Genomic DNA, 24,261 nt, shown 5'->3' on the forward strand with positions numbered 1-24,261 from the left:
CACCGTGTGCTTTCCCCCTAAGCCTGAACCTCTTCCGCAGACTCACATGGTACCCTGCAGTGCTTCCTGGTGGTAGAGTTTTCCTTTTTTCCTTGGCTTTTCCTTTATTTTTTTCTTTAAAGGCATTAGAAGAGAAAAATATGCACTCTTCCCTTCCCAGGAGACGCACATCCAAAGAGCTTATGTAAGAAGTTTTCTCTGGAAAACAGTTATTTCCAAGGTCCCTGATTTCCTCCCTTCATTATTTATTCAACCATCATCTGTTAACTGCCTACTGTGTGTTAGTGTCTTGGGTGCCAAGATGAACGAGGTCCAGTTCTCTTCCCGAAGACGTACCAACAGATACTGACAGAAGTCCACAAAGGGCGCAGAGCAAGGAATGGCCAACGGGCTGGGAAGGGGAAGAAAAGGCCTCAAAGAGAAGGTGGCACATTCTCAGACGCCTTCTGGAAGAGGGCGTGCGGCTTGAAAGGTGCTGGTGGCAGCGATGTTATTATCAGGGACGTATGGCGTGTTCTCATGATGCAGTATCCCTACTGTGGCTCATCATGTCCTGCAGGCACCATAGCTGACTGTCGCTGGATCCCAGCATGAGGTGGTCGTTGGCTGCCAGCATCCCTTTGCAGGTCGTCGAGTTCCTTGAGAGAGGAAAGCTACTCTCCCGTGAGTGCAATGTACCTTTAAGTTTGCGGTGGGTAGGTTCACTGTAGCAGGTAGAACGGGCAGTTCTCTGTTGGGGTTTGTGCAGTGCCCAGCTGGACCCACCTGAGGTCGTGAAACACCTCCCTCCCCGATGTCTGGAATTCTATGTCATCATGTGAATAGTGCTCTAGCAAGGAGAGGACATGGTGGGACAGGGGGAGGGTGATGGAAAACAACATTCACTGAGCAGTTACTATGTAACTGCTACGTAGGTGTTTCCATCCACTCACTTACCTCAACAACACTGGGAGTCTGGGAAAGGGTGAAGAAGATAACCCAGAAGGCTCCCTTCCGGCTAGCTCAGGACCAAAATCTGACATAATTAAGAAGCAGGTGGAGAGAAAGGGAAAAAAAATTTTTTTTTTTGGTGTTTACTCTGTGTATTAAGTGTCCACGTATGTGATGTGAAAAGCTCTAAAAGTATTATTATTATTCCTATTTCGCAGATGAGCAAGCTGAGGGTGCAGGAGAGTCTCTTAGTCATCACGTTGCTATCACAGCACAAACAGCAGGCACACTTATTTTGTATCAGGCTCTGCAAACACTTTATATCCATTACCTCACTCAATTAGCACAGCAACCCTGTGCCACGAGCATTATTATGACCACTTGAGCCGTGAAGACACTGAGTTAAGGAACAGTTCGATCACCTTTCCTAAGTCAAGGACACACTCATTTAGTAGGTGTTGGTCTGGAATTCAAACCCAAGTCCATCTGACTCTACGCCGGTGTTCTCGAACACTGCTAACACGAACTCTCAAACGTGTGCCGTCTATCAAGTGCCAGAGGGCTACAGCAGCCACCGTGACAGTGAGCTACCCCCACTGCCACCCAGGGGAATCTATTTGGACCTCTTGAAGTGTGTGCAAGCTATTCTTTAGACCCAATCTAAAAAGAAAAGCAAAGCAGCCTCAATAGCAATTAAAATTATATTTTGGCGGGAGGAGCCTTCAGCAACAAAAGCTTACGCGTATTTCATGCTTGCTACATGCCATGCACCGTTCGAATAAACACCACACATAAGGTGGTGGACACAGCACAGCTCACCCATATTCCTGGGCTTCTGGACCGTTTCTGCCATCTTGAATTTATGCACAGCCATGCAGTTTGCTCTGGCCAATGAAATGCAAGCAGAGTGATTCGTGTCACTGGCTGTTGAGCATTTGAAAGCCAGTACATAATTTCCCGTAATCTGTCTTCTTCGCTGTAGCAAGCATGAAAGCACAGTGATACGAAGGGGCTGTAAAACTGAAGCAGCCTGGAGGATGTTGAGCCAACACACGGAAGGCAACTGCACTGGAAGTCGTCCAGATCTTTGGAAGATTTTGCAAGAGTAAGAAATAAACTTTGGTTGCAACAAACTTCTGAGATTTAGGATTTGTCTGTTACTGCAGGGTAAGTAGCATAAGCTAGCCTGGTTTGACTAACAGTCAACAAATCCTGCTATCAGTTCTATGATGTGCGTGCTATTATCCCCAGTTGACAGACACGACCTACAGCACAGAGGGGCTAGGTAACTGGACAAAGATCACACAGCTAATAAAAGGTAGAGCCAACTGTGAACCTCACCAGCGGAGACTTCAGAATCCATGCTCTTTATCAGTACCCTGTATTTCCTCACTAACATTTTTAATCAGATATACTAGTGCATAAACATCGAGGTCTATAAGTTTCTTGATACATCTTAGCCAATGATTAAAGAATAAGAGAATTATAAGAACATCTAATTAAAGAAACACCAAAATTGCCTGCTTTAAAAAAGAAAAAAATAAAACCAGCCTAGCTTCTGCTTGTAAAAGCAGTTAAAACTGAAAATGGGTTACAACAGAGGTGACTGTTCTTTGGAGCATTGCCTGGAATGGGGGAAAACCACTTAAAGAAAAACTCAGTTTCTCTTTCTTTACCCAATCCCTTAGAGGTTACCCCAAAGGGCCATCGGCACAATTAAAAGTATAATTAGGGTTCTCACCCACCCCCCCCAATACATGTTTTTTCCTAATTAAAAAAATATATTTAACAGATTCATTAGATTCTTCCTAAATCAAAGCAAATCTTTAATGAGTTGCTGAGATCCTCAAGATAAAATGGAACCATCAGAAACCGCACATTGTGAACTCGAGTGTGTCTCTCTCGGCCCTCTTTGAAGCAAGGACACTTGTCAAGGTCCCCTCCGTTGTGTGCAGTCCGTTATAATCGCTGCTGGTTGCAATTTAGGACACTTGGTTAAGTGGTTCTTTCCAAAGCAATTAATGAATTTCATGGGAACAGGGCTGGTCAGAAGGTCTGCGGAATGCTGCGAGGGGCACGCCATTTCACCCCAGGGGCCCTGACGAGCTGGCCAGTCTGGCTCTTAGCTGACTCTTCCCTTAAGTTTAGGGCTTGTCAAACCTTTCAAAAGTGGGAGGATGCTGATGATGAGAGAAACATTACTAACAACTGAGAGAGAGTGGTCTCTGGAGTCAGCTCTTGTGTTCGTCCAGCTAGGAGATCTGGGACACAGTTGCTTAATCCTCTAAGCCTCATTTACAAGACAGGAATGGCCAAAATATCCATTTCATTGTTAGAAGGATCAAAGGAATAAATGCATGCAAAAAAAGCCTAGCATAGTGCGCCATACAAATTAGCTGTCATTTTAATAATAATTATTAGAGAACACTTATTGCCCTCTCCTGTTGTTTCCTGCCATGCAGGGGGACATCCATTTGTATAACACTCCTCGCTTTTCTTACCCTCTTACTCACTCCTTCCCTGGGGAGTCAGAGTGATTCATCTGGTGAGTTTGTAGGGAGAGCTGGGCAAGCACAGCTCAGCCCATCAGCTCACCTTCTCCTTGGAAGCGGGCTGCCTGTAGGAAGCAAGCATTCTGCTGAACTCCTGCATTGCCATAGCTTTCCGGGGGGAGGGCTGCCGTTTTCCAGCACGGTCCACGAGTAGGTACTTACGGCTGATTGGTTTCAGGGTCCAGTACTAGGAAGGGCATTGTTTCTGCATATCGAAGCCATGTTCTCCAAACTAGTCTTTATTAGGTATAAAAGCGATATTTTCATCTCCATCTGCCTGGCATATCCTATCTACATCAGCTGTATTAGAACTGGGGTAGAGAAAGGAGGTGTTATTTATTGGACTGCCTCCAACCTCAGTGATTGTTGTAGCAATCTAACTGGCAGGCGTTCAAGGCCTTTTATGAGCTGGCTGGTCCAACCCCTGCAATCCCACGTTTAGCAATTTATCCTTAGGATATAACCAATCACATATGAAAAGTTGTATTACAGGGTAATTCACTCCAGAGCTGTTTATAGAATCAAAAGAATGGGATACAACCTAAGTATCCAATATTAGGGAACTGACCATAAGATAGAACACAGTACAATAATTGAAAATGATGTTGCCAAAGAACATTCATGACATATACAGATGTTCATAATCTGAAAAGTGAAAAAGGCAAGCACAGAACAATATGTACTATTTTGTAAGGAAAATATTAAGCGCCTACAAACATTTGGAAAAAATATACAAGCTGTTAACATTTTAGGTGGTGGGATGGTGGGTCACTTAAATTTTTCATGTATTGATTATGTAAAAATGCTCCAATTTCTCCCTGATGGACATGTATTTCTTCTAAAGGGTATTTTTCATTTCTCAACAAGCCAGGTGCATGGTGGCTGATGGCGAGAACTCCTCGGAAGGGTTCGACCTCTGCTTCTTGCTTCTTTGGAAACAGAGCCATTAGGTCAATATGACTGTGTTCCTACAGCCATGTGTCTTCCCTGACTTCGCAGTTGAGGGTCTGGTCGTTCTGTCCTGAAAGAAGTTAGGTCAGGGTTCTGCAGGGCCCAGGAGCCCCCGCAGGACTGGTGTGCTGGCAGGCGAGGGGAGGTGATGACCCAAGCAAGGAGCCTGGAACAGCCTGGAAACAACTAACGGGAAGTGGGCACGTGGGGCTCGGGGGGCTTCCCTGCCAAAGGTTAAAGTCCCAACCGCTTGACATAGCATTTGAGGGCTTTCTGATCTGGCTCTCATACTTATCCCACTGGCTCCGCTCCTGACCAGCAAAACTCCTGTGACTCTTCAAATGGTCCACGCCCTGGTCCCTCAAAACTCCTGATGAGGTGTCTCCTCTCCCCCACCCTCCTCCAACCAGCTCTCATCTCTTTGTGATGCTCTCCTATACCACCAGCGTCCCATACACCTGCTTGCACTGCCAATGTCCCCTACGCCTACTGACCCCACCACCATCCCCTACGCCTACACCAGCAACATGCCCTACGTTCACCGATGCCACCCACACCCCTACGTCCACCTACACCCCCGACATCTGCCTCCACCATCAACACCTTCTACAGCTACCTACACCACCACCAGCTACACCACTAACACCCTCTATGTCTGCCTACACCACCACCATCACCTACATCTATCTAGTACCAGTGTTCTCTAGGTACTACAAAGCTCTCAGCCTGTGGGCACAATCTGAAAAGGAGCAGGTGCTTAGAAGTCCAGAGGACCCACAGGGACTCTACATGTATCTACTTAGGAGTCATTTCCCCCTTTGTAGGCTTTGGTCTTCTCTGACAAATTTGAAGCCAGGGTTGGGTGTCCTCAGGGTCTCTCTACTCTGACAATGATCCCACCTCCCGGGCATCAGTCCATGCACCCCTGCCTCTCGCCTTTTGTCCCCCCCAGTTTAAGCGTAGGCACAGCATCTGACCTTTTCCTTTTAAAAAAATTTTTTTTAACGTTTATTTATTTTTGAGACAGAGAGAGACAGAGCATGAACGGGGGAGGGTCAGAGAGAGGGAGACACAGAATCTGAAACAGGCTCCAGGCTCTGAGCTGTCAGCACAGAGCCCGACGCGGGGCTCGAACTCACGGACCGCGAGATCATGACCTGAGCCGAAGTCGGCCGCTCAACCAACTGAGCCACCCAGGCGCCCCTGACCTTTTCTATTAGTGTGAATATCAACTTCCAGAAACTAAGATGATGGCATTTCTTGAGGTCAGGAGGTTAAGTCAATGATGACTGCCCCTTCTGCCTTATCTCACCCACCAGAGGGAACATCGGACTCTGAGGGATGGTTAGGAATAGCCTAGATGTTTGATAACAGTGGATCTTACATCAGAATCCCCACAGGAGGGCTTGTTTGAACAAAGGTTTGGATCCCACCTCCAGGGTTTCTGATTCAGCAGATCTGGGGTGGTTCTGAGACTAAATTTTGAGAACCATTATTTGAGACCTTCCAAGGTCTGGCCCCTACCCCCATTACTCGTCTGAACTCATCTACACTTTCCACTTGCTCAACACACTCCAGCCAGACTCCTCGCTATTCTTCAAACATACCAGGCACATACCTGCCTCAGGGCCTTTGCACGTACTATCTCCACTATCTAGAAGACTCTTCCCCTGTTATCTGTATAGCTCTTCCCTAACCTCTTTGAAAATCTTTACTAAATTGTCACTCTCTCAGTGAGGCTTTTTCCCTGCTTTATTTTTCTCTGTAGGACTTATCCTCACATAGCATACTATACATTTACATCATTGGTTTTGTCTCTGTCTCTCTGACTAGACTGTAGGCTCCATGAGGGCAGGGATTTTTCTTGGTTTTATTTACTGCTGCATCCCAGAATAGCATCTGGCATACTGTAGGTAATCTAATATTTGTGGAAGAAAGAGAGAGAATGACAAAAGCATGGAGGGAAGGGAGGGAGAGATGGGGGGGGGGGGAAAGGAAGCAGAGAGAATGGGGAAGGCAGAGGAAGCAAAGAAGGAAGGAAGGGATTTTACAGACAAGTAAATTCTTTCAATAGTTGTAAATCAACAGCACGGGTGCCAACTTTGCTATTTTGCCAAGTAAGAGTTTTAAAACCTCAGAAACTTTGGCGTGCCTGCACGGCTCGGTCAGTTAAGCTTCTGGCTCTTGGTTTCTGCTCAGGTCGTGATCTCACGGTTCATGGGTTCAAGCCCCACGTCGGGCTCTGCACTGGTGGTGTGGAGCCTGCTTGGGATTCTCGCTCCCTCCCTCTCTCTCTGTATCTCCCCTGCTCACTCGCTCTCTCTCTCTAAATAAACTTTTTTTTTTTTTCAATCTCAGAAACTTCAATTACCATCTCCTACCCCATCAGGGCCCTGCAGGGTGGACCATAAGCTGCTGCTGAGCACAGGGCAGCCTGGATGAATGGCGGCCTGGCGTTGGATGACACGCAGCCTGTAAGGCACCAGACGGTGCTCTGAACACCGTTTCGGGAAATAAAGGACATTTTAGCCCCACTGCCTTTCAAGTAACGGAGCAGAGGCTTTAGATTTCCCTTCAGATACCAACTCGAATACCTGGCACATTGAAGGATGCTGAGGCCATCTCCAGGACACCTGCCATGGAATAGCTGGTAGGGGCAGAAGCACAGGTGTGCCAGACATTTGCTGCCCTTGCAAAAGACGCTCCATAAATACTGGCTGAATTCATGAATGACACTTGCCTGCCTGTAATATGCTGGCTGTCTAAGGGTACCAATACAGTGACATTTCAAGACACTGACAAACGCACATGCAACTTCCCAAGCTGTAACTCAGGAAGATTCCCCTGGATCCCCTGAACTCCTTGAGGGCAGGAACTTATTATCTGTGTATTCTCAAGAATAAATTCAAATTCCACCTTGGCAGGGCTTCAGTAAATATTTGCCCCCCCCTTTTTCTTTAATGTATTTGTCATTTCTGAGAGAAACAGAGAGAGACAGACAGAGGGCAGGGGAGGCACAGAGAGAGAGAGAAGAAGGGAGAGAATCCCAAGAAGGCTCTGCACCGTCAGTGTGGAGCCCGATATGGGGTTTGAACTCACAAGCTGTGAGATCATGACCTAAGCCAAAACCACGAGTTGGACAACTTAACTGAATGAGCCACCCAGGCATCCCTGTTTTTCCTTTTAAGCTCAGAAATCAAGTTCTGGCTTCAGTGCCTATGTCTAGAGGGTCTGATTCTAAAGTATGAGAGAATTCATGAGAGCCTGGATGGCTCTGTCAGTTAAGCATGTGACTTTGGCTCAGGTCATGATCTCGCAGTTCATGGGTTTGAGCCCCATGTCAGGCTCTGTGCTGACAGTTCGGAGCCTGGAGCCTGGAGCCTGCCTCGGATTCTGTGTCTTCCTCTCTTTTTGCCCCTCCCCCTCCTCTGTCTCTCTCTCTCTCTCAAAAATAAATAAACATTAAAAAATAAAATAAAAAGTAGGAGAGAATTCAGGGCCACTGAGCCCAGTGCTTGGCACATAGTAGGTCCTCAATAAATGCCGACTGATTGGTTCACTACAAGATCTCCCGACTTATCCAAATATGGAACACAGCTCTGTGGTGTGGACTGCTCCTGAGACTGCTGCTTTGTGCCCTCCTCAGAGGAGATGGTGTGGAATCTGTCTGGAGTGTCGTCGGACTTGGCGAGCACAGGTGGAGGAGGGAGGAAAGCAGCAGGTGGCACCCAGGATGGGAAGGAAGATCTTCGACTTGAGAAACAACCAGCTACTGGCTGACTTCCCCACATTCAGGGATCAAAGTGGGAAGGACAGTGGTTGAGATGAGAGTACCCACAGTCCCACAGGCCACAAGCGAGGGGGGCTGGATGGATGTGTTGCCAGCTTCCCAACATTTCCACCATGGCTCAGGCCATCATTGCTTCTACGCACCCCCCACCTCCCTGGTGCCAGGACCCAGCTCCCTGCCAGCCTTCCTTTCTCAAGGCTCAGGGAAAGAGGCTTCCTTCCAGTCTTCTCAGGAAGGAAGGGGGACAAGCCACTCATTCTTCACTGTGCCCCTCTTCCTCCCTTCCTTCTGTTGCTGAGTCATTAATGATGTGGCAAGTCCCAGTGATGGGTCTGTTACAGTGCCTGGTGCTGAGGATACCACGATAAAGAAAACACAGGCCCAGCCTACTTGTAACTCCCTGTCGAGGGAGAAAAGACCTGTAAACAGCTCATTCCACACCACGCCGTTTGCTTCTGCCAATGTGGCCGACCTATCGCTGGTGGACGTGAGCTGGTTTTATGTGATATGCAGATAAACACTTTTGTTCTGGGTTATGTGTTTATTTTCATATATATTAAAAAAAATACAACTAGCACATCAAACCCTCTGTGTCACATGCATTTGTGCAGTAGATGTGTATTTGAGAAATAAAACCTGTTCGTGAGTCGTTGATTACAATAAAAATGTGAGATAAAGCACAGGGGGTAGAAGGAACTCATGGAGGTGCCATGCAAATGACTGAGGTTTCAGACACACTGGTAGCGAATGAAACACTGGGGGTTCAAATCCCGGTCCTGCTGCTTACCAGCATGGTGACTCTGAATGAGTTATTTACTCACCCGGGGCCTTGATTTCTTCCTGCATAAAGTGATTACGTCTACCTCGTGGATGCTGATGTAGATAATTAACCTTGTAGGTGCAGATTCCTTGTCATTCTATTATCATGCCATCCTATTCTCCCTGTGCCTGTAATGGATGGTTGGAAAACTGCTGCACTTTTGGTTTGGGGGGGGGGGGGAGGGAAGTGGCAAGTGCTCAAAGCCCTGAGTGGAGAGCCAGCCACGAAAACAGGTAAGGGAATGAGAAGATGGCTTCATTTATGAGCCCAAGGAGCTGCGTGGGGGGAGGGGGGGGGGTGCCTGATGAGACAGGAGGCAGCCAGACAGCGGAAGCCCTGGCTTCCAAGCAGCAGCTGTTCCCGGGGCCCCAGCCCCACCGATCTCACTGGGCTGCAGCCCACCCGTGAAGGCACCGCACCTTGCCCTGAGCGGCACGTCAGAGCCACAGCACAGAAATTCTAACAGGCTGGGTCTCTTGTAACACGGAGGGCCCAGCAGGAGGGCCTCTGAGACGACCTCCAAACTCCAAACACCCCTGGCAAGGGGAGAGACTTAAGTCTTTGATTCAGGTGGGCAAGGGGGTCCCTCCAACTTTGCTGTGCATAAGAGCAGGGGCTCCTAGGGTGAAACATCCATGCAATGGAATGGAGCTCAGCGATAAACACAGCAACACGGATGAATCTCCAATTATGCGAGGTGCGTGAAGCAGAAGCAAAAGGCAGCCCCATGTATGGTTACAGCTCTCACGTTCCAGAGAAGGCAAAAACAAGAGGGCCAGAGACTAAGCCAGGGATTGCCTGGGGTTAAAGGTACGGATGTGGAGACGGTACATGGAGACATCACTTCATAACCATAAGCCTGGCTGTCATCAAAAAATACAGATAATAACAAATGTTGGCAAGGATGTGGAAAGGGGTCCTCAGACACTCACTGTGGATTTGAAAAATGGTGCTGCCACTGCAGAAAACAATCTGGCGGTTCCTCGAAAGGCACCCCGTGACCCAGTAATTCCATAGGAAAACACACGTGCCCACAAAAATGTGTATGCCAGTGTTCGTAGCTGCATTATTTACAATAGCTAAAAAGCAGAAACAACCCAAATGTCTATCACCTGGCAGATGGATAACCAAAGACAGCACATCCACACAATGGAAGATTGTTCATAGGGCGCCTTAACTCAGTTAAGTTCCGACTTTGATTTAGGCTCAGATCATGATCTCACTTCCTGCTGGGGGATCAAGCCCCGGGTCAGGCTCCGCACTGGGCGTGCAGCCTGCTTAAGATTCTCACCCTCCCCTCTCCCTCGCCCCCTCTCCCCACCAACCCCTCTCTGTTTCTCAAAACAAAACAATGGAACATTATTCATTCATAAGAAGGAATGAAGTACATATAAATGCCACGACACAGAGGAACCTTGACTTGCTGGTCAGTGAATGAGGCCAGTCAACAAAAGCCCAGACTGTATAGGATTCCACCTGTACCAAATGCCCAGAATAGGCAAATCCTAGAGACGGAAAGTACATGACTGGTTGTCAAGGGCTGGGGCAGGGGAGGAGGACACAGGAAGAGGGAACAGACTGAGTGTAGGGCTTCCTTCAGGGGGGATGAAGATGTCCTGAAACAGACTGTGGTGATGGTCATACAACCCTGTGAATATGTGCGCTAAAAACCATTGAATTGTATACCTTACACAGGTAAATTGTGTGGTATGTGAATTATATGTCAAAAAAGCTGTTATGGGGCACCTGGGTGGCTCAGTCAGTTGAGCGTCTGACTTCAGCTCAGGTCACGATGTCACAGTTTATGGGTTCGAGCCCCGCATCGGTCTCTGTGCTGACAGCTCAGAGACTGGAGCCTACTTCAGATTCTGTGTCTCCCTCTCTCTGTTCCTCCCCTGCTCGTGCTCTCTCTCTCTCTTCTTCAAAAATAAATAAAAACATTTAAACATTTTAACATTTAAAATGTTAAAAAACATTTAAATTAAAAGCTGTTACAAAAACCAAGAGATAATAAATTACCCCAAGTTAAAAACAATGTATGGGGAAGTCTTAAGTACAAAGGGATAAAACGAGGGAACTTGCGGGGGAGGTTACTAGAAGAGTCTCTTGTCTGGGGTATTGGTTACCTGACCATGCATTTGTCAAAACTCACAGGACCATACGTCAAAGATGCAAATAAACTGGCCCATCCCAATCAATATGAAAAACGGTTACCCTCTAGTAGACACTGTGCTAAGCCCTGTACGTGCCTTGAATTATTTAATCCTTAAGACAAACTACTAAGTATTCCTCTCTGCATTTTACTTTCCCCAGTTTACTCTGGGCAAACGGAGGCTCAGAGAGGTTATGTGACTTGCCCGGGATCACAGTTAGGAAGTGTTTTCCGAATTTGAACCGATTCTGTCTGACTCCAGATCCCACGTCAGTAACCACTGTGCTCTGCCTTCCTACACACTGATCATCTGGAACATTCCCTGGGCACCTCTCTCAGGCAGTCTTCAATGGTCACCTGTCTGCTCATTACTGCCCCACTGGTGAGTTGCTTGACGGCTGAGACTGTGCCTTAGGGTGCTCTATCGCTCAGAGCCAGGCACTTCAACAGGCACTCCACAAATGTTTGGGGGTCAGGGTATAATGAAAGAGAGGCAGGGAGAAAGCCATTTGGAAACGCAGACGAGCAGCCTAAGATGAGCTGAATTCCTGGGTCTCCTGACTCTTGGCCTCCAGCCTGGCCAGGATCAAATATCTGAGCTGGCGCTCTCAATAGCCTGGGGGCAAAACACTTATCCTCCAGGCTGCATTCCTCCAAGATTCAGTGTTTCTGCTCCTGAAATAATTTCCTCATCTCACTAACTCACAGGAGGCAATGAGAACCAGGTGGTTCATACAGGCCACAGCCTTCCTCCGTGTCTCTCAAACCCATTCCCTTCTCTCCATTTCAGCTGTCTCCCCAGGCTACCATCATCTCATTTCTGCCTACAGCCTCTGCCAGTCTCCTCCCCGGGCCTGATCCTTCACCCAAAAAGTCCCACAATCAGAGAAAAGGCTTGAAAACAGGAATCTGATCACATCATTCTCCTGATACCGAGGATAGCGTCGGCCCTTAAGGCTCCTTGATGAAAATGAGAAAAAGGCGCCCTCCTCCAGGCAGGCATAGGCCCTGTCCTGGGGCCCATGCCTTAGTGAGTTGAGGCACCCCCTTAGTTGGCACCCTTGTACAGGACACAACCTGGGTAACTGTACAGGGCAATCCTGACCTTCACTATCTGCCCACTGCTCTGAGGACAAACACTAACCTCCTGCCAGGGGCCTCTAAGGTCCTGCTCAACATGACCCTGGTCTATTTCTGCAGGCCTCTCCTCCTCCGGGCTATGCCCCACCCCTCGCTGTGCCCTCCCCCTGCCGCCCGCCCCCCCCCCCCCCCCACCTCCCACTGCACTCCACCCTCTGTCCAGACAGTCGGCACTGTTCTGGATTCCCTAAGGGTTCCATGTGTGCCCTCTCTTTGCGCAAACTGCTCCCTCTAAGACTATGCAACGCCTGCACCTCTTTCAGCTCTCACCTTAGATGTCCCTCCCTTCACCAGAGCCTCACCTGACCCCACCATGCCAAACACATGCCTCCCTCCTGATACCCTTCTTCGCCCTGTACCATAATAGCCTGTTTACTCAGCTGTCTGTCCCCTGGACCCCAAGTTCTGCAAGGGCAGGAGCCAGCTGCTTCTTCGCCAGTGTTATCTGGAGCACATATCTGGCATGAGGGAGATATTTATTGAATGAATGAATCAATCAATCAATCAACTAATGAAGAGGTGAATGAGTAGGACACAGAATTTCAGATCGGGAAAGGGCCCCTGCTCACTCAGCTGGACCACCATTTTACTGAGGAGGAGGCGGATGCCCATGACTTTCCTCAGCTCACACGCATGCGGTCATTAGAGGCCAGGCCAACCCTCCACCCGCTACAGCAGGCAGAGAAAAAAAAAAAAAAAACCCGCAGCAAAAGGGATGCTCTTTTAGGAGAAAGTCTGATGGCAAAATGCGGTGGAACACAGCGGTTAAGCCCAGGGTTTTGCATTGCAATCAGAAGGCCCAGGGCTACTTACTAGCTGTGTGGCCGTGGGCGGGTGATTCAAACACTTTGGGTCTCCAATCTGTAAAATGGGAACTGGGGGAACATACTGCATGACGTGTGGGTAGCGATGAAAGAGACTCAGCATGAAAAGTACTTAGCACAGGGCCTGGCACTTGCTGCTCAATTAAAATGAGCTGTGAATCCTGTAACTGAATAATGCTTCATATCTCCGTGATGCACCCTCCTTCCCCTCCCTGCCCCCATTAGGCCCCAGGCCCGGGCTTTCCCCTTTGCCAATCTCTTCAGCACAAATCCTACCTCTGGCTCCCTCCCATCCCTCGCTATTGTGCAAGGCACAACTCAGATCTCACTAAAAGCAAACTGAGGACTTTCAGGGCTTTCAAACAACCCCCCTCAATCTAAAATATCCCCTTCCATGTCTGGGAAAGAAGAGGGAGGCTTTAATAATGCGGATCAGACCATGTTCAATACCAGGTCATTCATTTGCAAGGGAAGACCAGAACGTCTGGCAGATAGCACCTTTTTAAAAATATTCCCAACCTGTTCCCCCAGTATCTTGATGCTTGCAGCTCTGGGTAGGTTTTATTTTGGAACCAAAGTCTCCAATTGTGTTTCTCCTTTTAGATCTCTGGGTGGCACGTCGCAAATTTACCTCTAGATCTCCAGGGAAGCAGAATAATGAATTATTAGCATTTTATCTGAGGGACGCACATCCCATAAAGTCGGGGAACAATGTGATTTTTTTCCCCCAAATTAATTTCATTTTATTCTAAAATGGCCTATAGAAAAGGAGTAGAAGAAATAGATTGTCTGTTTCCTGATCAACAAAGATCACCCTTTGCTTTGAGAGGAAAGAAAACAGTTCATTTTCCTGGATTACTGGATGGAAAGCAAACAGGAACTCTACCTCACCTAATGTGCATGCATTTTGTGCTCTCATGGCTTTAATCCCACAGTCACTGGGGATGGTCAACAAGCATGCCAGCAAGAGTGAGTCTGGATGTTTTTCTTAAGAGCCTGAAGGGGGCTGTCTGTGTTTCCACAGCACTCTGTCTATACCTCTGACATGGTACCTCTCACATTGCCCTTCACTGCAATTCTGTTCTTCATGCTTGTCCCACCACTAGGATATGCTTCTCAAAGTCAGGCATCTCCCCCTGCATCTTTATCCCCAGGTAGGATTGCCAACTACAATACCAAGTGCACCGTTAAAACTGAATGTTAGATACGCATGCAATATTCAGGACATAACTTACAGTAAAAAATATTCCTGGGGCACCTGGGTGGCTCAGTCGGTTAAGTGTCTGACTCTTGATTTCCGCTCAGGTGATGACCTCACAGTTCAGGAGACAGAGCCTTGCCTTGGGCTCTGTGCTGACAGCACAGAGCCTGCTTAGGATTCTCTCTCTCCCTCTCTCTCTCTGCCCCTCCCACATACCTGCTCTCTCTCTCTCTCTCTCTCTCTCTCTCAAATAAACTTTAAATAATCCTTATTTATCTGACACACAAAATTTCTTTGGCACCATTTTTTTAAAAATTTAATTTAATTTAAATTTTAGTTATCACACTGTGCAATGTCGGTTTCAGGAGTAGAATTGAGTGATTCATCACATACATACAACACCCAGGGCTCATTACAACAAATGCCCTCCTTAGTACCCATCACCCATCTAGCCCATCTCCCATCCACCCCCCTCCATCAACCCTCAGTCTGTTCTCTATCATTAGAGTCTCTTATGGTCTGTTTCCCTCTCTTCTCTTCCCCCCCATATCTTCCCCTATGTTCAACTGTTTTGTTTCTTAAATTCCATATATGAGTAACATCATAGGACATTTGTCTTTCTCTGACTTATTTTGCTTAGCATAATACACTCTAGTTCCATCCACGTTGTGGCAAATGGCAAGATTTCATTCTTTTTGATGGCTGGGTAATATTCCAGTATACACACACACACACACACACACACACACACAGACACACACACACATACACCACACATACATACACACACATCTTCTCTATCCATTCGTCAGTTGATGGACAGTTAGGTTCTCTCCACAGTTTGGCTATCGTTGACAATACTGCTATAAACATTGGGGTGCACGTACCCTTTCTAATCTGTATTTTTGTACCCTTTGGGTAAATACTTAATAGTGCAATTGCTGGATTGTAGGGTATCTCTAATTTTAGTTTTTCGAGGAACCTCCATACCGTTCTCCACAGTGGCTGCACCAGTTTGCATTCCCACCAGCAATGCAAGAAGGTTCCCCTTTCTCCACGTCCTCTCATTGGCACCCTTTTTATTTGCTAACTATGGCAATCTGAACCCCAGGGTTTCTTCTCAATTCATCCTCACGACTCTGAAAAATCATACCCATGTTTCCATTTTATAGTTGAAGAGACAGAGAAGCTAAATAACCTGCTGAGATTACACAGCTAGCGGTGGTAGATCCGACTGTGAAATTCTACCTTTCCATCTACGTGCTCCATCCATGTTGGGGATTGAATGAAAGAAGGCATGCATGCATGCAGACGGTGAGCGGCCAGGGAACCCGCTAGGCACCTTACTCGGAGTCATCACTCCCTCCCTGGAATCCCAGCCACACTTCCTTCTTAGCGAGATTGCTGCCCCACATTCTTCTTCTTGGGAAAGGGCCAGCTTCCTGGGAACAACACTGATGCGGTAGATGAGACCGGGTTCTCCCTAAGTGAAAACAAATCTCCTGGTGCCAGGAACAGCGGGGGGGCGGGGTAGGGGACTGGACAGAGCAGGCTGCTCACCATCCTGAGAAACGGTGGCGCTGGAGCTCAAGGCCTGGACACTGACCACCCGCACCTGCAGCCGCCCTCCTCTGAGCTCAGAGCAGACAGAGAGCACAGGGCGGGGGGTCCTACCTCCGCTCCAGCCCTGTGACCTCAGAAAGCTCACAGGGCAGCGGTTCACACCCTGGCTGCTCCCTCCGCCTGGTACTCTCGGCCCAAACCCCTCACTTCTGCTTGAGGGTCCCCACCCCCAGCGGCCTCCCAGCCGCCCCCTCTAAAAGAGCACCCCCTGCAGTCTCTACCTGGGATCACCATCCATTTGTTTACTGCAGGTCTCCATCACAGACCTGAAGTTCATGAACAGTCTCTCTTGTTTAGTGCTTTTGTTTCCTTCACTACTACAGCCATAGCGCCTAAAACACTCTCTGGCATACATTAGGTGCTCAGAACATACCTGCTGAGTGAAAGACTGAATGGAGGTCTCTGTTTAAAACAAAAATAATAAATATATATGGACATGGATACACACACACACACACACACGCGTACACACACAACATAAAAACCCAACTAAAATTAAATACAAGTAATGAAGTGCAGGGGCGGGGGGTATTTCTAGGTAAGCCCTTCAAGGACCCCACCACACGTCTTCACACATATACTATTCCCTCTCTCTGAAATGCACAAACCATTCATCTTTCACAGCCCAACTCAGTTGCCTCTTTCCCGCAGAGGATGTCTCTGACCATCTCCCCCTGCTTCCCACCCCGCTAGAGAGCCCATTACCCCACCCTCTCTTTTGACTCGCTAGTGCTGTTACGGTTGGGGTTATGTTCCCACATTATAATTTGTTAAATCACACGTTTTGCTGTCCTTGTGGCAGACTGCATTTTACCAAAATGGCTGCAGTCATCTGTCCCATGGCATGTGCTCCTCTGCAACGTGACCTTGCCACTCCCCCACCTGGATGTGGGGCTCCTCCCCATCCCTCGGAAGTGGGCTGTGTGCTGTGCCTTTTGGCCAACTGTGAAAGTGACTCCACACCAGCCTGGGATGTAGCCATTAACTGAACTGGAAGCTTCTACCTTCCACCTCTTGGAAGCCAGCCACCATGGCAGAAGGGCAATTACCCTAAGACCTCCATGCTGCGTTTAGTCCAAGCCATGTGGAGAGGCCCCAGAAGACAAGATGCTGTGTGGAGATGGGTGGAAAAGCATCAAGGCACCAAACTGTGTGTGTAAGGAAGCCATCTTGGGAGTGACTCCTCTAGCCCACCTCTTGGCAACCCCAGGGATGTGCAAGCCAGACGTGTGCATCGGAGATGAACTGCCCGACCGAGCCCTTTCCAGATCCCTACGCACAAAGCTGAGAGCAAAATCAATGGGTTGCTTTAAGCCACTAACTGTTGGGGTAGTTTGGCTTGAGCACTAGTTAATTGAAACACCCTTGAAGACAGGAACTCTATTTTATTTAGTTTTACATCCCCTAATCTAGAACAGCGCGAGGCTCACAGCTCAATAAAATTCTGCAGGGTTGAACTGGCTCAGATTGAATTTAATTTCCCCCAATTTAGAAGGACTACTTTAGTAAATAAAGCCAAAATGTCCTGAGTCATCAGCTGAAGGTACTACCTGGCCCATGTGAAAAACGGAAGGGTAGAGTTTACATGGAAATTTATAGAATATTACATGCTACTCTAGACAAAAGACTTTTACAGGGATGAAATAAAACTACGATTATCCCCAGTAAGTTTTAGGAATATTGCCGGTTATGACAGTCACTGTAAAAACATCGCATAAAAATACTCCAGTTTTGTGTCTGGTGCCAGGGAGCCCTGATGTATTTTTCTTCATTCCCTGCAGGACCAGAATGGGGGTGTGATCCTGTGGCCTTGGCTATTTACTCTCAGGCACCCGGGGATAGAGTCTGGGAAGCCAGCATCTTTGTCTTTAGTAAAAATTGCATTTACTTTGTATTGTCTGAAATTTAGGAGCAGTCTCAGTTTGAAGGACTTTCTGTTCTGTGATATTTCCTGTAACTGAGATCTGGCTATGGGATACCTTCATAGGACCGTCACAAAGGCCATTCTTGGGTCTGGGGTGCCCCTTCATGTACCTCCTAGCTTTCCTCAGTGGGAGTGCTTCTCCAAAATCCTCTCTGTCTTGCTCCCACCTAACTCTAGACCTTCCATCTCTCCCAAAATCATAAACTCAGACCCAAAGGGATCTCAGAGTTACCAATGTCATGCCCCGGTCAAATCCCTGCTCCAGAGCAAAGGCCTTTTTCTTCCACTGTGCAGGGCAGTTGATTGGGAATAGGTACGAACCACCTCAAAAGCCCCAGGTGTGAGTCATGATTCCACTATTTATAGACAATGAGACCTTAGACAAGTCACATGACCTCACTGGGTCTAATCAGGCCAAGGACACTCATGGGACTCCCATGAGGACTGCATGAGATATGTGTGTGCTGTGAATGAAAGAACTGGATGAATGGGTGAACAAAGGAATGAATGAACATTGCTGATGAGGACTGAGACCAGTATTAACCATCCATCAGCTTCGGCCTGGAATAATGGCTTTCTTGCTGCAGCCCCAGGAGCCCCATAAAAACTCCCCTCTCTGTCATTCTAGATCCCACCTTCATTCTCTGGAGTTTCTGGATGTTGCAACTGCATGGTTTCCAGCTTTCTGGGACCACCCTGCTTCTGGAAGAAGCCTCATTCTGGCATGGGCAAACCTTCACCTTAGTGACTGGGTCAGGGATGGGTTCCACCAACATGTGGTCAGAACCAAAGCGCATAGGACGTGTTTATGAGGAAAGGAAAGTGCTTTCTCGTCTCCTGATTTAACAGGAGGAAGTCAAGTCTGGGGTAGCGACAGCCAACTGGCTGGCACATGAGAAGCTGAGCTGAAGATAAACCCACGCAGGGAGGAAGCTACAGCTGAAAAGGGCAAGGGGCAGCTGAGGTCTGAGGTCATGATGGGAGTCCTCAATCAAGCAGCTCGTGCAGCCAATCATGTTCCTGGACTTCTCATTTACACGGGCCAATACTTCCCTTCTCTTTATGTTTACGTGAAGTCTGGGTTGGATGTTTTATCACTTGAAACTAATACCAAGCCCTTTCTCTCCACAGAAAAAAATCATTTCTCACAGAAGTCTACCTTCATGGAGAGTTCTAAAATCAGAGAAATGGGGCTCACTTAGGCAGCACACATACTAAACTTAGAAGGATACAGAGAAGATTAGCATGGCCCCTGTGCAGGGGTGACACACAATTCGTGAAGCTTCCATACTTTTTTAAGTAAAATAACATAAAATCAGAGAATGGAGCATCTTCTTGGTCTTGGGCCTTAAAGATGTATTTTTCAGGCCCACTGAAGTGTCCACTTATTTATAAAGGGTCCCTCTGTTCCCCTTCACACTTGACTTTGCCCATCTTTTCAACCCTGAGACAGTCCATGGTGATTCACCGACAAGATACTTCACACTCATCTCCAAACACTAAATATCCTGCAAACAGAGGCAAGTAAAAAGGGACTCCCCTTCCTGACAGACAGAACCTCCTGAGGGTCAGTAAAAGCAAGAGAGGTATCCGGCTGAAGCTTCTGGCAAGCCAGGATAAATGACCAGGCTGGAAGACCACTGTCTTCCATTGGAAATAAACAAGGTCTGACCATAAAATCACGAGTGCTTTTTAGAGCAACTGCAATTTCTTTTAGAGACCTTTTATGTACTAGAGTGATTTTAAAAGCAAATCAGTCATTTTTGAAAATCAGAATTTACTCTTATTAATATAATCAGGTTGTTCAATTAAAACATACAGAAATATTAAATCTGTATTGAAGCTCAAAATTGTGTGGAATCAAGATTATGCTCATTATCAAGTACAGGGACAATGGCTTTAACACAGAAGGCATGGCCTGTCTCCATGTTCGCTTTAGCAAATCTTTAAAGTGACCCAGAACACCAGGACCATTCCTCAGTGCTAAAGGATGAGCTGGCCATGACAAGAGTGTCAGCCATCACCCCTTTATGAGGCCAATTACATCCAGTGGTTTTGGGGGCTCAGGGTGAATCATTCAAGAAATACTCATCTGAGGATGAGATCTCAGAGAAACCCAACCTCTGAAGTCCTGGGATTCACTGGCAAAAAGTTGCAGGCATGAACTGGAAATATCTGTTGCCTTTTTTAACAGGCACTTCTTCAGCCTGAAGAACAACAGGTGCCATTCACCAGCTACAACGGGCACTGCTGGCTGCCAACCCAATCGATATCCCTTCCTGTTCTCTTCCATAGTAAGAGCACTCTGATTGGGTAGTCATGGTGGGAAAAATATGTCCAGCTAAAGAACTGAATTTCTCAGCCTCCCTTGGAGAAATGGTGGCTGCAGAGGGGCCAAGCGTTGGTTAAAGAGATATAAGCAGAATTAATAGATGGGGCCAACAGTGAGGCTCCTTAAAAGAAGGGCTTTTCTCCACCCTTCCTCATTCTTTATCATGCTTAAAATGCAGAAATGATGACTGGAGCTGTAGCAGCCATCTTGGGGCCATGAGGTACCTTGAGAATGCAAACCATGTCCTAAAGATGACAGGGCAGAAAGACAAAGGAACCTGAGATGCCGTAGAATCACCTACCTGACCTTGAACTGCCAACCTGCTTTGGGCTCTTATAAGAGAGGAAAAACAACTCCTTGCCTTGTTTAAAGCCAGTTAGTTTGGTCTCTGATACTAGCTACCAAACACAATCTGACATCAGATTGGCCAATTAAAATCAAGCTTATTGGTCAAGAAAGGCACCTTCAATTCTGGCCGCCTTTAGCAATCGGAATGCTCTAACTGGATACTACATAGGTTTGTGCTCTAATTCTGGAAGCTTTGAGCAAGTAATATCTTCACTGAGCACAGGGCAGGGAAAGGGGCAAAAGAACTGAAAGGTCCAGACTCTGCCCTCGAAGAGCTTATGGGTAATGGGAGATGCAGGTCAAAGCCACAGCAAAAGATTTCCAACAAAAGGACCCACGTGATCCACATATGAAGCATTTCAGACAGCAAAGGCAAGTGTTGTGGGATTTCAAAGAAGGGAAAATCTGCTTGTTCTGGGACAGCCCCAGGAAGGATGTAGGGCTTGACTTGCAGCCATGCAGCTGAGAGGAGGGGAAGAAAGAAGCCATTCCAGGTGGACACATTGCTCGAGCAGAAGCTTGGAATTAGGAACGAAAGTGTTTGGGGGAGGATGGGAGTAGCCTGGGAAGCTATAGAGGTTCCACTGAGACAGGTATTAGGATGTACCAGGATGAGAAGCTTGCACTTGACTCTGTAGCCAATAGGGAAATAGTACTCAGAGCGCGGCTGGGGTGCCAGGAGGGATGGACTGAACAGGAAGAGCAAGACTAAGGTGAGGCTCTAGTAAGGAGGCTGACTGTGGTCTGTATGGTCCTGAGACACTCTGGTCGGAGATGGGGGTCAGTGGCTCTGACCCATGTGGCATGTAGAATGATGGTGGCAATGGTACGACCACAATCCTTGTAGCTGAGAGTCACTCTGAATGGTGAGAGAGACAGAGCAACTGACCACGTGTCATCCCTCCTCCCCTCTCCTGCAAGCAGGCTTCTCGGATGGAAGCTTCAGCACTTAGACTCCTCCCATCCCCCAAAGGAAAACAGAACATGAATCTGGCATCCATAGGCAAAGAAGGATGATAGCTTCAGTCGATGGGTAGTTCGGGATTCCAGACACAGGATCATGATGACTGGGAATGGAAGGGAACTCACCTGTCATCAAGAAACCCCAGAATTCTAGAATAGCGTGGGCTCCTGGAAGGTTCCTCGGGGATAATCTCACCCACTGATGTTCAAACTGGGTTCCATACGGGAGTAGGGTCCACTATTCACAACAGGGATAGTGATCAAACAAAAACAGATCTGCTTTTTTGTGTTTCCTATATTTAGATTCCCAGAAAGGCTGCATTCCAAACCTGAGGGTTGCTACCAAGTCTGAAATCCACCAGCAACCCAACTCCCTTCCTCATCTTACAGATGAGGGTAATGCTGTTCCCATTCACTGAGGGATCCTCAGCTCCCAGCACAAGACCGGCCACAAGGTAAGTGCTTTAGAAACACCTTCCAAACAGAGCTATGAATGAAAGTGGTTACAGGTGGCTTTCAGTGGCAGGGCCCCAGTGACTCAATCCCCATCACGCCTTTGGCTCAGCGTGGCCCAGTTATGCAGGGGCTGAGCTCGGGCGTGTGCTAACAGCATTCTTAGCTCCTCTGCTCACGGAGTTCCCAGCTACCGGTGGCTTGGGAGTCTGCCTCCCTGCCCCCCATGTGGCCGGCTGTCTCCAGCCTCCACTGCAGCTCATATCATCCTGCACCTGAGGAATCGCACGAGCTTCCCAGGGGCATCAAGTGCGTCAAATTCATGGTTGTCTTTCCAGCCCCCAGCACTGCCCTTCTTCTCCTCACCAAATTCCTGATTAAAAAAAAAAGAAGAAGAAAACAACCCTGGGCAAGTCTTTGAAGACACACTTGGGAACGTGCAGACCGTTATAGTGACTGAGCTAGGGAAGGGCTCCATCCTGGGAAGTCTCTGGTGAGCCTCTCAGGAGTGTTTTTTCTGTCTGGTGCTCATTGTTCTTCTAAAATGGGAAGGTTGGCCGCTTAATCAGCCCCCCCCAAGGGCTGTGTCAGTGCCCGTGGAGCTGTAGGAAAAGGGACCGGTGAATTGTACAAGGAAGGAAACACACCGCAGGGCCACACCTCTAAGCCCAAACACCCATGGACCAAATTGCCTGTCCTGTCCAGATTTGTAGACAATGCAAGGCACCTTCAGCAGCGAGCAGGGAGAAGCCGGAGAGGGATCACTCTTTGGTTTTGTGCTAGATTCTAACTATCTCAACAACTGCATCACAGTATGAATGTGAGTGTGTATGTGAGACTGGGTGTGAGTGAGTGTGCATATGTGTGAGATGCGCAGTGCAATTCTCAGAGTGGTCTGAGGCTGATCTCAACTCGGTTTCTTAATGTCACCAGCACGGGATCATTTTTTCCCACTAGGCAACTCAGTTCCTGGGCCTCTTCTTGGGCCTACAAAAATACCCAAAGCCTTAAAAGTGAAAATTGTCAGCTCCAAAACATGAAAAGAAAACCGCAAAGCCATAATGAATAGCTGTGTAATTAAGTGGCTAAAACCTGTAACATGAAGTCAACATCATGAACTGCTGACGTCAACATTCATTACAATTTCATTACATTCGCGGGGGGGGGGGGGGGCAGGAAGGGCTAGTTAGATTTTTCTCATTTTGCAAGAATTCCTGAGGATATCAGAGCCCACCGAAAAATGAGATGTACGTGTGGCAAAACAATTCCAAAAGCAAAATCATTACAATTTTTTTTCCAGCCATAATATAAATTTGATAGGGTATGTCTGGGCGTGATGTGGGACGGTGCCTCCAAAGGCAGGGAGGCTGGAATAAGGAAGATGTTAAAACTACCTACGTGACAGTCTGCCAATTTTAGCTATCAAAACTCAACTAAGATCAGAAGCCTTGGCAAATGCCCGATTTCTGACAAGTCTGCTGGACTAATATAGGCCCGCATACACACACACATGCACACACACATGTGCTTGCACACACACACGCGCGCGCACACACACGCGCGCGCACACACACACACACACACAATGGCTGCCTGTTTTCCTGGTACTGCTGAAGTTAATAAACACTTGCCCTCACTTCTTCCAAATGGAAACAAACTGAAGCTTTCCTTGATATATGATGTACTATCAATAACCTCCTACTTCTCCTTTCACAGAAAACTCATTTTACTTTAAGGAAAACATGATGAATGATTAAGATCCATAACAGAGACCCTGTGCACAGAATACGTAAGGATTTCTAGTTGTGACAAGGCTTTGCAATGGAAAACTTTTGGCAAACTGAAAACCAAGGCAAGAAACATGTCCAGGAGCGTGTCTCCCACTTGGGCACGCCCCCTCTTTCCAAGTGCCCAGTGCAACACGGAGCAACTTCTTGTATACAAGAACAGGATGGATTATACAGCTGAGCTAAGGCACACCAGCCTTCGTGAGCCTCTGAACTTGTGCTTTCTTTCAGAAAGAGCTTGTTCAGGCTGGGCCATAGATTCCTCTAGAAAGTCCACAAGTGGAGAGGCTCTCATAGCCCATTCTTTCTGGGCCCGTGGGAAGCTGGCTAAGGGGCTGTGTCCTGCAGTGCACAGCAGGAACCCTCCTCCTTTCTGCGTGGACACCCCATGGACTTTGTGACCTTCAAGCAGCAGCATCTGAAGCCCATGAGAAGCCTCTTGCAATGGCTGAAGATGTAAAGGTAGGGGCC

At 47.7% G+C, this 24,261-nt stretch overlaps 1 protein-coding gene and 1 non-coding gene across 4 annotated transcripts in view; one reads left to right on the forward strand and one right to left on the reverse strand.

Moving 5' to 3' along the window:
* The window catches only part of ABTB3 (ankyrin repeat and BTB domain containing 3), a 317,410-nt gene that overhangs the window by 272,468 nt on the left and 20,681 nt on the right, over nt 1-24,261 (reverse strand). The gene's annotated exons all lie outside the window — the stretch shown is intronic.
* On the forward strand, nt 19,098-19,203 carry LOC131484147 (U6 spliceosomal RNA). The gene has a single exon (XR_009248058.1). It is a non-coding gene; the product is annotated as a U6 spliceosomal RNA (small nuclear RNA).

This window comes from Neofelis nebulosa, chromosome 8 (assembly GCF_028018385.1).
Source record: "Neofelis nebulosa isolate mNeoNeb1 chromosome 8, mNeoNeb1.pri, whole genome shotgun sequence".
NCBI classification, from domain to species: Eukaryota; Metazoa; Chordata; class Mammalia; order Carnivora; family Felidae; genus Neofelis; species Neofelis nebulosa.